The sequence below is a fragment of the Argiope bruennichi genome, chromosome 8 (assembly GCF_947563725.1).
Source record: "Argiope bruennichi chromosome 8, qqArgBrue1.1, whole genome shotgun sequence".
NCBI classification, from domain to species: Eukaryota; Metazoa; Arthropoda; class Arachnida; order Araneae; family Araneidae; genus Argiope; species Argiope bruennichi.
In genome coordinates, this window is record NC_079158.1 from 126,500,027 (window position 1) to 126,513,701 (window position 13,675).

Here is a 13,675-nt window from a genome sequence, read left to right on the forward strand (position 1 = left end):
TTAACGTTGCGATATTCTTCTATTGCCATTAGTTAGAAGCCTCGGTAGCGCAGTAGGCAGCGCGTCAGTCTCATAATCCTCTCTATAGAGCTATCTGGAGGTCGTTAGTTCGATCCTCACCCGCGGCAACGTTATTTTTCGAAAAAGTTGTTACTTGTTTTGTTAACGTTGAGATATTCTTCTATAGAAATTGGTTCGAAGCCTCGGTAGCGCAGTAGGCAGCGCGTCAGTCTCATAATCCTCTCAATAGAGCTATCTGAAGGTCATGAGTTCGATCCTCACCCGGGGCAATGTTTCCTCTTGAGAAAATTGTTACTTGTTTTGTTAACGTTGCGATATTCTTCTATTGCCCTGGGTTCAAAGCCTCGGTAGCGCAGTAGGCAGCACGTCAGACACATAATCCTCTCAATGGAGCTATCTGGAGATCGTGAGTTCGATCCTCACCCGGGGCAACATTTCTTTTTGAGAAAGTTGTTACTTGTTTTGTTAACGTTGCGATATTCTTCTATTGCCATTGGTTCGAAGCCTCGGTAGCGCAGTAGGCAGCGCGTCAGTCTCATAATCCTCTCAATAGAGCTATCTGAAGGTCGTGAGTTCGATCCTCACCCGGGGCAACGTTTCCTTTTGAGAAAGTTGTTACTTGTTTATTAACGTTGCGATATTCTTCTATTGACCTGGGTTCAAAGCCTCGGTAGCGCAGTGGGCAGCGCGTCAGTCTCATAATCCTCTCAATGGAGCTATCTGGAGACCGTGAGTTCAATCCTCACCCGGGGCAGCGTTTATTTTTGAGAAAGTTGTTACTTGTTTTGTTAACGTTGCGATATTCTTCTATTGCCGTTAGTTAGAAGCCTCGGTAGCGCAGTAGGCAGCGCGTCAGTCTCATAATCCTCTCTATAGAGCTATCTGAAGGTCGTGAGTTCGATCCTCACCCGGGGCAACGTTTCCTTTTGAGAAAGTTGTTACTTGTTTTGTTAACGTTGCGATATTCTTCTATTGCCCTGGCTTCAAAGCATCGGTAGCGCAGTAGGCAGCACGTCAGTCTCATAATTCTCTTAATGGAGCTATCTGGATATCGTGAGTTCGATCCTCACCCGGGGCATCGTTTCTTTTTGAGAAAGTTGTTACTTGTTTTGTTAACGTTGCGATATTCTTCTGTTGCCATTGGTTCGAAGCCTGGGTAGCACAGTAGGCAGCGCGTTAGTCTCATAATCCTCTCAATGGAGCTATCTGGAGACCGTGAGTTCGATCCTCACCCGGGGCAGCGTTTATTTTTGAGAAAGTTGTTACTTGTTTTGTTAACGTTGCGATATTCTGCTATTGCCCTGGGTTCCTAGCCTCGGTAGCGCAGTAGGCAGCGCGTCATTCTCATAATCCTCTCAATGGAGCTATCTGGATTTCGTGAGTTCGATCCTCACCCGGGGCAACGTTTCTTTTTGAGAAAGTTGTTACTTGTTTTGTTAACGTTGCGATATTCTTCTGTTGCCATTGGTTCGAAGCCTGGGTAGCACAGTAGGCAGCGCGTTAGTCTCATAATCCTCTCAATAGAGTTATCTGGAGGTCGTTAGTTCGATCCTCACACGGGGCAACGTTATTTTTCGAAAACGTTGTTACTTGTTTTGTTAACGTTGAGATATTCTTCTATAGAAATTGGTTCGAAGCCTCGGTAGCGCAGTAGGCAGTGCGTCAGTCTCATAATCCTCTCGATAGAGCTATCTGAAGGTCGTGAGTTCGATCCTCACCCGGGGCAATGTTTCCTTTTGAGAAAGTTGTTATTTGTTTTGTTAACGTTGCGATATTCTTCTATGGCCCTGGGTTCAAAGCCTCGGCAGCGCAGTAGGCAGCGCGTCAGTCTCATAATCCTCTCTATAGAGCTATCTGAAGGTCATGAGTTCGACCCTCACCCGGGGCAACGTTTCCTTTTGAGAAAGTTGTTACTTGTTTTGTTAACGTTGCGATATTCTTCTATTGCCCTGGCTTCAAAGCATCGGTAGCGCAGTAGGCAGCACGTCAGTCTCATAATCCTCTTAATGGAGCTATCTGGATATCGTGAGTTCGATCCTCACCCGGGGCATCGTTTCTCTTTGAGAAAGTTGTTACTTGTTTTGTTAACGTTGCGATATTCTTCTGTTGCCATTGGTTCGAAGCCTGGGTAGCACAGTAGGCAGCGCGTTAGTCTCATAATCCTCTCAATAGAGCTATCTGGAGGTCGTTAGTTCGATCCTCACCGGGGGCAACGTTATTTTTCGAAAAAGTTGTTACTTGTTTTGTTAACGTTGAGATATTCTTCTATAGAATGTGGTTCGAAGCATCGGTAGCGCAGTAGGCAGCGCGTCAGTCTCATAATCCTCTCAATAGAGCTATCTGAAGGTCGTGAGTTCGATCCTCACCCGGGGCAATGTTTCCTTTTGAGAAAGTTGTCACTTGTTTTGTTAACGTTGCGATATTCTTCTATTGCCCTGGGTTCAAAGCCTCGGTAGCGCAGTAGGCAGCGCGTCAGACACATAATCCCCTCAATGGAGCTATCTGGAGATCGCCAGCTCGATCCTCACCCGGGGCAACGTTTCTTTTTGAGAAAGTTGTTACTTGTTTGGTTAACGTTGCGATATTCTTCTATTGCCATTGGTTCGAAGCCTCGGTAGCGCAGTAGGCAGCGCGTCAGTCTCATAATCTTCTCTATAGAGCTATCTGAAGGTCGTGAGTTCGATCCTCACCCGCGGCAACGTTTCTTTTTGAGAAAGTTGTTACTTGTTTTGTTAACGTTGCGATATTCTTCTATTGCCATTGGTTCGAAGCCTCGGTAGCGCAGTAGGCAGCGCGTCAGTCTCATAATCCTCTCAATAGAGCTATCTGAAGGTCGTGAGTTCGATCCTCACCCGGGGCAACGTTTACTTTTGAGAAAGTTGTTACTTGTTTTGTTAACGTTGCGATATTCTTCTATATCCCTGGGTTCAAAGCCTCGGTAGCGCAGTAGGCAGCGCGTCAGTCTCATAATCCTCTCAATGGAGCTATCTGGAGACCGTGAGTTCGATCCTCACCCGGCGCAGCGTTTCTTTTTGAGAAAGTTGTTACTTGTTTTGTTAACGTTGCGATATCCTTCTATTGCCATTAGTTAGAAGCCTCGGTAGCGCAGTAGGCAGTGCGTCAGTCTCATAATCCTCTTGATAGAGCTATCTGAAGGTCGTGAGTTCGATCCTCACCCGGGGCAATGTTTCCTTTTGAGAAAGTTGTTACTTGTTTTGTTAACGTTGCGATATTCTTCTATTGCCCTGGGTTCAAAGCCTCGGTAGCGCAGTTGGCAGCGCGTCAGTCTCATAATCCTCTCAATGGATCTATCTGGAGACCGTGAGTTCGATCCTCACCCGGCGCAGCGTTTCTTTTTGAGAAAGTTGTTACTTGTTTTGTTAACGTTGCGATATCCTTCTATTGCCATTAGTTAGAAGCCTCGGTAGCGCAGTAGGCAGTGCGTCAGTCTCATAATCCTCTCAATAGAGCTATCTGAAGGTCGTGAGTTCGATCCTCACCCGGGGCAACGTTTCCTTTTGAGAAAGTTGTTACTTGTTTTGTTAACGTTGCGATATTCTTCTATTGCCCTGGGTTCAAAGCCTCGGTAGCGCAGTAGGCAGCGCGTCAGTCTCATAATCCTCTCAATGGAGCTATCTGGAGACCGTGAGTTCGATCCTCACCCGGCGCAGCGTTTCTTTTTGAGAAAGTTGTTACTTGTTTTGTTAACGTTGCGATATCCTTCTATTGCCATTAGTTAGAAGCCTCGGTAGCGCAGTAGGCAGTGCGTCAGTCTCATAATCCTCTCAATAGAGCTATCTGAAGGTCGTGAGTTCGATCCTCACCCGGGGCAACGTTTCCTTTTGAGAAAGTTGTTACTTGTTTTGTTAACGTTGCGATATTCTTCTATTGCCCTGGGTTCAAAGCCTCGGTAGCGCAGTAGGCAGCGCGTCAGTCTCATAATCCTCTCAATGGAGCTATCTGGAGACCGTGAGTTCGATCCTCACCCGGCGCAGCGTTTCTTTTTGAGAAAGTTGTTACTTGTTTTGTTAACGTTGCTATATCCTTCTATTGCCATTAGTTAGAAGCCTCGGTAGCGCAGTAGGCAGTGCGTCAGTCTCATAATCCTCTCGATAGAGCTATCTGAAGGTCGTGAGTTCGATCCTCACCCGGGGCAATGTTTCCTTTTGAGAAAGTTGTTACTTGTTTTGTTAACGTTGCGATATTCTTCTATTGCCCTGGGTTCAAAGCCTCGGTAGCGCAGTAGGCAGCGCGTCAGTCTCATAATCCTCTCAATGGAGCTATCTGGAGACCGTGTTCGATCCTCACCCGGCGCAGCGTTTCTTTTTGAGAAAGTTGTTACTTGTTTTGTTAACGTTGCGATATCCTTCTATTGCCATTAGTTAGAAGCCTCGGTAGCGCAGTAGGCAGTGCGTCAGTCTCATAATCCTCTCGATAGAGCTATCTGAAGGTCGTGAGTTCGATCCTCACCCGGCGCAATGTTTCCTTTTGAGAAAGTTGTTACTTGTTTTGTTAACGTTGCGATATTCTTCTATTGCCCTGGGTTCAAAGCCTCGGCAGCGCAGTAGGCAGCGCGTCAGTCTCATAATCCTCTCTATAGAGCTATCTGAAGGTCATGAGTTCGATCCTCACCCGGGGCAACGTTTCCTTTTGAGAAAGTTGTTACTTGTTTTGTTAACGTTGCGATATTCTTCTATTGCCCTGGCTTCAAAGCATCGGTAGCGCAGTAGGCAGCACGTCAGTCTCATAATCCTCTTAATGGAGCTATCTGGATATCGTGAGTTCGATCCTCACCCGGGGCATCGTTTCTGTTTGAGAAAGTTGTTACTTGTTTTGTTAACGTTGCGATATTCTTCTGTTGCCATTGGTTCGAAGCCTGGGTAGCACAGTAGGCAGCGCGTTAGTCTCATAATCCTCTCAATAGAGCTATCTGGAGGTCGTTAGTTCGATCCTCACCCGGGGCAACGTTATTTTTCGAAAAAGTTGTTACTTGTTTTGTTAACGTTGAGATATTCTTCTATAGAATATGGTTCGAAGCATCGGTAGCGCAGTAGGCAGCGCGTCAGTCTCATAATCCTCTCAATAGAGCTATCTGAAGGTCGTGAGTTCGATCCTCACCCGGGGCAATGTTTCCTTTTGAGAAAGTTGATACTTGTTTTGTTAACGTTGCGATATTCTTCTATTGCCCTGGGTTCAAAGCCTCGGTAGCGCAGTAGGCAGCGCGTCAGACACATAATCCCCTCAATGGAGCTATCTGGAGATCGTGAGTTCGATCCTCACCCGGGGCAACGTTTCTTTTTGAGAAAGTTGTTACTTGTTTTGTTAACGTTGCGATATTCTTCTATTGCCATTGCTTCGACGCCTCTGTCGCGCAGTAGGCAGCGCGTCAGAATCATTTTTATCTCAATAGAACTATTTGAAGTTAGTGAGATCGATCCTCAATCGTGGCTACGTTATTTTTTGAAAAAGGTGTTACTTGTTTTGTTAACGTTGCGATATTCTTCTATTGCCATTGGTTCGAAGCCTCGGTAGCGCAGTAGGCAGCGCGTCAGTCTCATAATCTTCTCTATAGAGCTATCTGAAGGTCGTGAGTTCGATCCTCACCCGGGGCAACGTTTCTTTTTGAGAAAGTTGTTACTTGTTTTGTTAACGTTGCGATATTCTTCTATTGCCATTGGTTCGAAGCCTCGGTAGCGCAGTAGGCAGCGCGTCAGTCTCATAATCCTCTCAATAGAGCTATCTGAAGGTCGTGAGTTCGATCCTCACCCGGGGCAACGTTTCCTTTTGAGAAAGTTGTTACTTGTTTTGTTAACGTTGCGATATTCTTCTATTGCCCTGGGTTCAAAGCCTCGGTAGCGCAGTAGGCAGCGCGTCAGTCTCATAATCCTCTCAATGGAGCTATCTGGAGACCGTGTTCGATCCTCACCCGGCGCAGCGTTTCTTTTTGAGAAAGTTGTTACTTGTTTTGTTAACGTTGCGATATCCTTCTATTGCCATTAGTTAGAAGCCTCGGTAGCGCAGTAGGCAGTGCGTCAGTCTCATAATCCTCTCGATAGAGCTATCTGAAGGTCGTGAGTTCGATCCTCACCCGGCGCAATGTTTCCTTTTGAGAAAGTTGTTACTTGTTTTGTTAACGTTGCGATATTCTTCTATTGCCCTGGGTTCAAAGCCTCGGCAGCGCAGTAGGCAGCGCGTCAGTCTCATAATCCTCTCTATAGAGCTATCTGAAGGTCATGAGTTCGATCCTCACCCGGGGCAACGTTTCCTTTTGAGAAAGTTGTTACTTGTTTTGTTAACGTTGCGATATTCTTCTATTGCCCTGGCTTCAAAGCATCGGTAGCGCAGTAGGCAGCACGTCAGTCTCATAATCCTCTTAATGGAGCTATCTGGATATCGTGAGTTCGATCCTCACCCGGGGCATCGTTTCTGTTTGAGAAAGTTGTTACTTGTTTTGTTAACGTTGCGATATTCTTCTGTTGCCATTGGTTCGAAGCCTGGGTAGCACAGTAGGCAGCGCGTTAGTCTCATAATCCTCTCAATAGAGCTATCTGGAGGTCGTTAGTTCGATCCTCACCCGGGGCAACGTTATTTTTCGAAAAAGTTGTTACTTGTTTTGTTAACGTTGAGATATTCTTCTATAGAATATGGTTCGAAGCATCGGTAGCGCAGTAGGCAGCGCGTCAGTCTCATAATCCTCTCAATAGAGCTATCTGAAGGTCGTGAGTTCGATCCTCACCCGGGGCAATGTTTCCTTTTGAGAAAGTTGATACTTGTTTTGTTAACGTTGCGATATTCTTCTATTGCCCTGGGTTCAAAGCCTCGGTAGCGCAGTAGGCAGCGCGTCAGACACATAATCCCCTCAATGGAGCTATCTGGAGATCGTGAGTTCGATCCTCACCCGGGGCAACGTTTCTTTTTGAGAAAGTTGTTACTTGTTTTGTTAACGTTGCGATATTCTTCTATTGCCATTGCTTCGACGCCTCTGTCGCGCAGTAGGCAGCGCGTCAGAATCATTTTTATCTCAATAGAACTATTTGAAGTTAGTGAGATCGATCCTCAATCGTGGCTACGTTATTTTTTGAAAAAGGTGTTACTTGTTTTGTTAACGTTGCGATATTCTTCTATTGCCATTGGTTCGAAGCCTCGGTAGCGCAGTAGGCAGCGCGTCAGTCTCATAATCTTCTCTATAGAGCTATCTGAAGGTCGTGAGTTCGATCCTCACCCGGGGCAACGTTTCTTTTTGAGAAAGTTGTTACTTGTTTTGTTAACGTTGCGATATTCTTCTATTGCCATTGGTTCGAAGCCTCGGTAGCGCAGTAGGCAGCGCGTCAGTCTCATAATCCTCTCAATAGAGCTATCTGAAGGTCGTGAGTTCGATCCTCACCCGGGGCAACGTTTCCTTTTGAGAAAGTTGTTACTTGTTTTGTTAACGTTGCGATATTCTTCTATTGCCCTGGGTTCAAAGCGTCGGTAGCGCAGTAGGCAGCGCGTCAGTCTCATAATCCTCTCAATGGAGCTATCTGGAGACTGTGAGTTCGATCCTCACCCGGCGCAGCGTTTCTTTTTGAGAAAGTTGTTACTTGTTTTGTTAACGTTGCGATATTCTTCTATTGCCATTGGTTCGAAGCATCGGTAGCGCAGTAGGCAGCGCGTCAGTCTCATAATCCTCTCAATAGAGCTATCTGAAGGTCGTGAGTTCGATCCTCACCCGGGGCAACGTTTCTTTTTGAGAAAGTTGTTACTTGTTTTGTTAACGTTGCGATATTCTTCTATTGCCCTGGGTTCAAAGCCTCGGTAGCGCAGTAGGCAGCGTGTCAGTCTCACAATCCTCTCTATAGAGCTATCTGGAGATCGTGAGTTCGATCCTCACCCGGGGCAACGTTTCTTTTTGAGAAAGTTGTTACTTGTTTTGTTAACGTTGCGATATTCTTCTATTGCCCTGGCTTCAAAGCATCGGTAGCGCAGTAGGCAGCACGTCAGTCTCATAATTCTCTTAATGGAGCTATCTGGATATCGTGAGTTCGATCCTCACCCGGGGCATCGTTTCTTTTTGAGAAAGTTGTTACTTGTTTTGTTAACGTTGCGATATTCTTCTGTTGCCATTGGTTCGAAGCCTGGGTAGCACAGTAGGCAGCGCGTTAGTCTCATAATCCTCTCAATGGAGCTATCTGGAGACCGTGAGTTCGATCCTCACCCGGGGCAGCGTTTATTTTTGAGAAAGTTGTTACTTGTTTTGTTAACGTTGCGATATTCTGCTATTGCCCTGGGTTCCTAGCCTCGGTAGCGCAGTAGGCAGCGCGTCATTCTCATAATCCTCTCAATGGAGCTATCTGGATTTCGTGAGTTCGATCCTCACCCGGGGCAACGTTTCTTTTTGAGAAAGTTGTTACTTGTTTAGTTAACGTTGCGATATTCTTCTGTTGCCATTGGTTCGAAGCCTGGGTAGCACAGTAGGCAGCGCGTTAGTCTCATAATCCTCTCAATAGAGTTATCTGGAGGTCGTTAGTTCGATCCTCACACGGGGCAACGTTATTTTTCGAAAACGTTTTTACTTGTTTTGTTAACGTTGAGATATTCTTCTATAGAAATTGGTTCGAAGCCTCGGTAGCGCAGTAGGCAGTGCGTCAGTCTCATAATCCTCTCGATAGAGCTATCTGAAGGTCGTGAGTTCGATCCTCACCCGGGGCAATGTTTCCTTTTGAGAAAGTTGTTATTTGTTTTGTTAACGTTGCGATATTCTTCTATGGCCCTGGGTTCAAAGCCTCGGCAGCGCAGTAGGCAGCGCGTCAGTCTCATAATCCTCTCTATAGAGCTATCTGAAGGTCATGAGTTCGACCCTCACCCGGGGCAACGTTTCCTTTTGAGAAAGTTGTTACTTGTTTTGTTAACGTTGCGATATTCTTCTATTGCCCTGGCTTCAAAGCATCGGTAGCGCAGTAGGCAGCACGTCAGTCTCATAATCCTCTTAATGGAGCTATCTGGATATCGTGAGTTCGATCCTCACCCGGGGCATCGTTTCTCTTTGAGAAAGTTGTTACTTGTTTTGTTAACGTTGCGATATTCTTCTGTTGCCATTGGTTCGAAGCCTGGGTAGCACAGTAGGCAGCGCGTTAGTCTCATAATCCTCTCAATAGAGCTATCTGGAGGTCGTTAGTTCGATCCTCACCGGGGGCAACGTTATTTTTCGAAAAAGTTGTTACTTGTTTTGTTAACGTTGAGATATTCTTCTATAGAATGTGGTTCGAAGCATCGGTAGCGCAGTAGGCAGCGCGTCAGTCTCATAATCCTCTCAATAGAGCTATCTGAAGGTCGTGAGTTCGATCCTCACCCGGGGCAATGTTTCCTTTTGAGAAAGTTGTCACTTGTTTTGTTAACGTTGCGATATTCTTCTATTGCCCTGGGTTCAAAGCCTCGGTAGCGCAGTAGGCAGCGCGTCAGACACATAATCCCCTCAATGGAGCTATCTGGAGATCGTCAGCTCGATCCTCACCCGGGGCAACGTTTCTTTTTGAGAAAGTTGTTACTTGTTTGGTTAACGTTGCGATATTCTTCTATTGCCATTGCTTCGACGTCTCTGTAGCGCAGTAGGCAGCGCGTCAGAATCATTTTTATCTCAATAGAACTATTTGAAGTTAGTGAGATCGATCCTCACTCGTGGCTACGTTATTTTTTGAAAAAGGTGTTACTTGTTTTGTTAACGTTGCGATATTCTTCTATTGCCATTGGTTCGAAGCCTCGGTAGCGCAGTAGGCAGCGCGTCAGTCTCATAATCTTCTCTATAGAGCTATCTGAAGGTCGTGAGTTCGATCCTCACCCGCGGCAACGTTTCTTTTTGAGAAAGTTGTTACTTGTTTTGTTAACGTTGCGATATTCTTCTATTGCCATTGGTTCGAAGCCTCGGTAGCGCAGTAGGCAGCGCGTCAGTCTCATAATCCTCTCAATAGAGCTATCTGAAGGTCGTGAGTTCGATCCTCACCCGGGGTAACGTTTCCTTTTGAGAAAGTTGTTACTTGTTTTGTTAACGTTGCGATATTCTTCTATATCCCTGGGTTCAAAGCCTCGGTAGCGCAGTAGGCAGCGCGTCAGTCTCATAATCCTCTCAATGGAGCTATCTGGAGACCGTGAGTTCGATCCTCACCCGGCGCAGCGTTTCTTTTTGAGAAAGTTGTTACTTGTTTTGTTAACGTTGCGATATCCTTCTATTGCCATTAGTTAGAAGCCTCGGTAGCGCAGTAGGCAGTGCGTCAGTCTCATAATCCTCTCGATAGAGCTATCTGAAGGTCGTGAGTTCGATCCTCACCCGGGGCAATGTTTCCTTTTGAGAAAGTTGTTACTTGTTTTGTTAACGTTGCGATATTCTTCTATTGCCCTGGGTTCAAAGCCTCGGTAGCGCAGTTGGCAGCGCGTCAGTCTCATAATCCTCTCAATGGAGCTATCTGGAGACCGTGAGTTCGATCCTCACCCGGCGCAGCGTTTCTTTTTGAGAAAGTTGTTACTTGTTTTGTTAACGTTGCGATATCCTTCTATATCCCTGGGTTCAAAGCCTCGGTAGCGCAGTAGGCAGCGCGTCAGTCTCATTATCCTCTCAATAGAGCTATCTGAAGGTCGTGAGTTCGATCCTCACCCGGGGCAATGTTTCCTTTTGAGAAAGTTGTTACTTGTTTTGTTAACGTTGCGATATTCTTCTATTGCCTTGGGTTCAAAGCCTCGGTAGCGCAGTAGGCAGCACGTCAGTCTCATAATCCTCTCAATGGAGCTATCTGGATATCGTGAGTTCGATCCTCACCCGGGGCAACGTTTCTTTTTGAGAAAGTTTTTACTTGTTTTATTAACGTTGCGATATTCTTCTGTTGCCATTGATTCGAAGCCTGGGTAGCACAGTAGGCAGCGCGTTAGTCTCATAATCCTCTCAACAGAGCTATCTGGAGGTCGTTAGTTCGATCCTCACCCGGGGCAACGTTATTTTTCGAAAAAGTTGTTACTTATTTTGTTAACGTTGAGATATTCTTCTATAGAAATTGGTTCGAAGCCTCGGTAGCGCAGTAGGCAGCGCGTCAGTCTTATAATCCTCTCAATAGAGCTATCTGAAGGTCGTGAGTTCGATCCTCACCCGGGGCAACGTTTCTTTTTGAGAAAGTTGTTACTTGTTTTGTTAACGTTGCGATATTCTTCTATTGCCCTGGGTTCAAAGCCTCGGTAGCGCAGTAGGCAGCGTGTCAGTCTCATAATCCTCTCTATAGAGCTATCTGGAGATCGTGAGTTCGATCCTCACCCGGGGCAACGTTTCTTTTTGAGAAAGTTGTTACTTGTTTTGTTAACGTTGCGATATTCTTCTATTGCCATTGCTTCGACGCCTCTGTAGCGCAGTAGGCAGCGCGTCAGAATCATTTTTATCTCAATAGAACTATTTGAAGTTAGTGAGATCGATCCTCACTCGTGGCTACGTTATTTTTTGAAAAAGGTGTTACTTGTTTTGTTAACGTTGCGATATTCTTCTATTGCCATTGGTTAAAGCCTCGGTAGCGCAGTAGGCAGCGCGTCAGTCTCATAATCTTCTCTATAGAGCTATCTGAAGGTCGTGAGTTCGATCCTCACCCGGGGCAACGTTTCTTTTTGAGAAAGTTGTTACTTGTTTTGTTAACGTTGCGATATTCTTCTATTGCCATTGGTTCGAAGCCTCGGTAGCGCAGTAGGCAGCGCGTCAGTCTCATTATCCTCTCAATAGAGCTATCTGAAGGTCGTGAGTTCGATCCTCACCCGGGGCAATGTTTCCTTTTGAGAAAGTTGTTACTTGTTTTGTTAACTTTGCGATATTCTTCTATTGCCTTGGGTTCAAAGCCTCGGTAGCGCAGTAGGCAGCACGTCAGTCTCATAATCCTCTCAATGGAGCTATCTGGATATCGTGAGTTCGATCCTCACCCGGGGCAACGTTTCTTTTTGAGAAAGTTTTTACTTGTTTTGTTAACGTTGCGATATTCTTCTGTTGCCATTGATTCGAAGCCTTGCTAGCACAGTAGGCAGCGCGTTAGTCTCATAATCCTCTCAACAGAGCTATCTGGAGGTCGTTAGTTCGATCCTCACCCGGGGCAACGTTATTTTTCGAAAAAGTTGTTACTTATTTTGTTAACGTTGAGATATTCTTCTATAGAAATTGGTTCGAAGCCTCGGTAGCGCAGTAGGCAGCGCGTCAGTCTCATAATCCTCTCAATAGAGCTATCTGAAGGTCGTGAGTTCGATCCTCACCCGGGGCAATGTTTCCTTTTGAGAAAGTTGTTACTTGTTTATTAACGTTGCGATATTCTTCTATTGACCTGGGTTCAAAGCCTCGGTAGCGCAGTAGGCAGCGCGTCAGTCTCATAATCCTCTCAATGGGGCTATCTGGAGACCGTGAGTTCGATCCTTAACCGGGGCAACGGTTCTCTTTGCGAAAGTTGTTACTTGTTTTGTTAACGTTGCGATATTCTTCTATTGCCATTAGTTAGAAGCCTCGGTAGCGCAGTAGGCAGCACGTCAGTCTCATAATCCTCTCTATAGAGCTATCTGAAGGTCGTGAGTTCGATCCTCACCCGGGGCAACGTTTCCTTTTGAGAAAGTTGTTACTTGTTTTGTTAACGTTGCAATATTCTTCTATTGCCCTGGGTTCAAAGCCTCGGTAGCGCAGTAGGCAGCGCGTCAGTCTCATAATCCTCTCTATAGAGCTATATGAAGGTCGTGAGTTCGATCCTCACCCGGGGCAACGTTTCTTTTTGAGAAAGTTGTTACTTGTTTTGTTAACGTTGCGATATTCTTCTATTGCCATGGTTTCGACGCCTCGGTAGCGCAGTAGGCAGCGCATCAGTCTCATAATCCTCTCAATAGAGCTATCTGAAGGTCGTGAGTTCGATCCTCACCCGGGTTAACGTTATTTTATGAAAAATCTTTTTCTTTTATTTGTTAAAGTTGCGATATTCATCTATTGCCATTGCTTCGACGCCTCTGTAGCGCAGTAGGCAGCGCGTCAGAATCATTATTATCTCAATAGAACTATTTGAAGTTAGTGAGTTCGATCCTCACTCGTGGCTACGTTATTTTTTGAAAAAGTTGTTACTTGTTTTGTTAACGTTGCGATATTCTTCTATTGCCATTGGCTCGAAGCCTCGGTAGCGCAGTAGGTAGCGCGTCAGTCTCATAATCTTCTCTATAGAGCTATCTGAAGGTCGTGAGTTCGATCCTCACCCGGGGCAACGTTTCTTTTTGAGAAAGTTGTTACTTGTTTTGTTAACGTTGCGATATTCTTCTATTGCCATTGGTTCGAAGCCTCGGTAGCGCAGTAGGCAGCGCGTCAGTCTCATAATCCTCTCAATAGAGCTATCTGAAGGTCGTGAGTTCGATCCTCTAACGGGGCAACGTTTCCTTTTGAGAAAGTTGTTACTTGTTTTGTTAACGTTGCGATATTCTTCTATTGCCCTGGGTTCAAAGCCTCGGTAGCGCAGTAGGCAGCGCGTCAGTCTCATAATCCTCTCAATGGAGCTATCTGGAGACCGTGAGTTCGATCCTCACCCGGGGCAGCGTTTCTTTTTGAGAAAGTTGTTACTTGTTTTGTTAACGTTGCGATATCCTTCTATTATCATTAGTTAGAAGCCTCGGTAGCGCAGTAGGCAGCGTGTCAGTCTCA

At 45.8% G+C, this 13,675-nt stretch overlaps 25 non-coding genes across 25 annotated transcripts; all 25 read left to right on the forward strand.

Annotated features, from left to right (window-relative positions):
* Positions 1-200: 200 nt before the first annotated feature.
* Trnam-cau (transfer RNA methionine (anticodon CAU)) lies at positions 201-290 on the forward strand. The gene is given in 2 exon segments: positions 201-237; positions 255-290. It is a non-coding gene; the product is annotated as a tRNA-Met (tRNA).
* Positions 291-524: 234 nt separating this feature from the next.
* Positions 525-614, forward strand: Trnam-cau (transfer RNA methionine (anticodon CAU)). Its single transcript is given in 2 exon segments — positions 525-561; positions 579-614. It is a non-coding gene; the product is annotated as a tRNA-Met (tRNA).
* Positions 615-685: 71 nt separating this feature from the next.
* On the forward strand, positions 686-775 carry Trnam-cau (transfer RNA methionine (anticodon CAU)). The gene is given in 2 exon segments: positions 686-722; positions 740-775. It is a non-coding gene; the product is annotated as a tRNA-Met (tRNA).
* Positions 776-847: 72 nt separating this feature from the next.
* Trnam-cau (transfer RNA methionine (anticodon CAU)) lies at positions 848-937 on the forward strand. Its single transcript is given in 2 exon segments — positions 848-884; positions 902-937. It is a non-coding gene; the product is annotated as a tRNA-Met (tRNA).
* A 720-nt stretch (positions 938-1,657) lies between these two features.
* On the forward strand, positions 1,658-1,747 carry Trnam-cau (transfer RNA methionine (anticodon CAU)). The gene is given in 2 exon segments: positions 1,658-1,694; positions 1,712-1,747. It is a non-coding gene; the product is annotated as a tRNA-Met (tRNA).
* A 1,044-nt stretch (positions 1,748-2,791) lies between these two features.
* Positions 2,792-2,881, forward strand: Trnam-cau (transfer RNA methionine (anticodon CAU)). Its single transcript is given in 2 exon segments — positions 2,792-2,828; positions 2,846-2,881. It is a non-coding gene; the product is annotated as a tRNA-Met (tRNA).
* Positions 2,882-3,115: 234 nt separating this feature from the next.
* On the forward strand, positions 3,116-3,205 carry Trnam-cau (transfer RNA methionine (anticodon CAU)). Its single transcript is given in 2 exon segments — positions 3,116-3,152; positions 3,170-3,205. It is a non-coding gene; the product is annotated as a tRNA-Met (tRNA).
* Positions 3,206-3,439: 234 nt separating this feature from the next.
* Trnam-cau (transfer RNA methionine (anticodon CAU)) lies at positions 3,440-3,529 on the forward strand. Its single transcript is given in 2 exon segments — positions 3,440-3,476; positions 3,494-3,529. It is a non-coding gene; the product is annotated as a tRNA-Met (tRNA).
* A 234-nt stretch (positions 3,530-3,763) lies between these two features.
* Trnam-cau (transfer RNA methionine (anticodon CAU)) lies at positions 3,764-3,853 on the forward strand. Its single transcript is given in 2 exon segments — positions 3,764-3,800; positions 3,818-3,853. It is a non-coding gene; the product is annotated as a tRNA-Met (tRNA).
* A 234-nt stretch (positions 3,854-4,087) lies between these two features.
* Positions 4,088-4,177, forward strand: Trnam-cau (transfer RNA methionine (anticodon CAU)). The gene is given in 2 exon segments: positions 4,088-4,124; positions 4,142-4,177. It is a non-coding gene; the product is annotated as a tRNA-Met (tRNA).
* A 1,366-nt stretch (positions 4,178-5,543) lies between these two features.
* On the forward strand, positions 5,544-5,633 carry Trnam-cau (transfer RNA methionine (anticodon CAU)). Its single transcript is given in 2 exon segments — positions 5,544-5,580; positions 5,598-5,633. It is a non-coding gene; the product is annotated as a tRNA-Met (tRNA).
* A 72-nt stretch (positions 5,634-5,705) lies between these two features.
* Positions 5,706-5,795, forward strand: Trnam-cau (transfer RNA methionine (anticodon CAU)). Its single transcript is given in 2 exon segments — positions 5,706-5,742; positions 5,760-5,795. It is a non-coding gene; the product is annotated as a tRNA-Met (tRNA).
* A 1,366-nt stretch (positions 5,796-7,161) lies between these two features.
* On the forward strand, positions 7,162-7,251 carry Trnam-cau (transfer RNA methionine (anticodon CAU)). The gene is given in 2 exon segments: positions 7,162-7,198; positions 7,216-7,251. It is a non-coding gene; the product is annotated as a tRNA-Met (tRNA).
* A 72-nt stretch (positions 7,252-7,323) lies between these two features.
* Trnam-cau (transfer RNA methionine (anticodon CAU)) lies at positions 7,324-7,413 on the forward strand. The gene is given in 2 exon segments: positions 7,324-7,360; positions 7,378-7,413. It is a non-coding gene; the product is annotated as a tRNA-Met (tRNA).
* A 396-nt stretch (positions 7,414-7,809) lies between these two features.
* Positions 7,810-7,899, forward strand: Trnav-cac (transfer RNA valine (anticodon CAC)). The gene is given in 2 exon segments: positions 7,810-7,846; positions 7,864-7,899. It is a non-coding gene; the product is annotated as a tRNA-Val (tRNA).
* A 720-nt stretch (positions 7,900-8,619) lies between these two features.
* Positions 8,620-8,709, forward strand: Trnam-cau (transfer RNA methionine (anticodon CAU)). The gene is given in 2 exon segments: positions 8,620-8,656; positions 8,674-8,709. It is a non-coding gene; the product is annotated as a tRNA-Met (tRNA).
* Positions 8,710-9,915: 1,206 nt separating this feature from the next.
* On the forward strand, positions 9,916-10,005 carry Trnam-cau (transfer RNA methionine (anticodon CAU)). Its single transcript is given in 2 exon segments — positions 9,916-9,952; positions 9,970-10,005. It is a non-coding gene; the product is annotated as a tRNA-Met (tRNA).
* A 234-nt stretch (positions 10,006-10,239) lies between these two features.
* Trnam-cau (transfer RNA methionine (anticodon CAU)) lies at positions 10,240-10,329 on the forward strand. The gene is given in 2 exon segments: positions 10,240-10,276; positions 10,294-10,329. It is a non-coding gene; the product is annotated as a tRNA-Met (tRNA).
* Positions 10,330-10,563: 234 nt separating this feature from the next.
* Trnam-cau (transfer RNA methionine (anticodon CAU)) lies at positions 10,564-10,653 on the forward strand. Its single transcript is given in 2 exon segments — positions 10,564-10,600; positions 10,618-10,653. It is a non-coding gene; the product is annotated as a tRNA-Met (tRNA).
* A 396-nt stretch (positions 10,654-11,049) lies between these two features.
* Positions 11,050-11,139, forward strand: Trnai-uau (transfer RNA isoleucine (anticodon UAU)). The gene is given in 2 exon segments: positions 11,050-11,086; positions 11,104-11,139. It is a non-coding gene; the product is annotated as a tRNA-Ile (tRNA).
* A 395-nt stretch (positions 11,140-11,534) lies between these two features.
* On the forward strand, positions 11,535-11,624 carry Trnam-cau (transfer RNA methionine (anticodon CAU)). Its single transcript is given in 2 exon segments — positions 11,535-11,571; positions 11,589-11,624. It is a non-coding gene; the product is annotated as a tRNA-Met (tRNA).
* A 72-nt stretch (positions 11,625-11,696) lies between these two features.
* On the forward strand, positions 11,697-11,786 carry Trnam-cau (transfer RNA methionine (anticodon CAU)). Its single transcript is given in 2 exon segments — positions 11,697-11,733; positions 11,751-11,786. It is a non-coding gene; the product is annotated as a tRNA-Met (tRNA).
* Positions 11,787-12,182: 396 nt separating this feature from the next.
* Positions 12,183-12,272, forward strand: Trnam-cau (transfer RNA methionine (anticodon CAU)). Its single transcript is given in 2 exon segments — positions 12,183-12,219; positions 12,237-12,272. It is a non-coding gene; the product is annotated as a tRNA-Met (tRNA).
* Positions 12,273-13,154: 882 nt separating this feature from the next.
* Positions 13,155-13,244, forward strand: Trnam-cau (transfer RNA methionine (anticodon CAU)). The gene is given in 2 exon segments: positions 13,155-13,191; positions 13,209-13,244. It is a non-coding gene; the product is annotated as a tRNA-Met (tRNA).
* Positions 13,245-13,478: 234 nt separating this feature from the next.
* On the forward strand, positions 13,479-13,568 carry Trnam-cau (transfer RNA methionine (anticodon CAU)). The gene is given in 2 exon segments: positions 13,479-13,515; positions 13,533-13,568. It is a non-coding gene; the product is annotated as a tRNA-Met (tRNA).
* Positions 13,569-13,675: the final 107 nt, after the last annotated feature.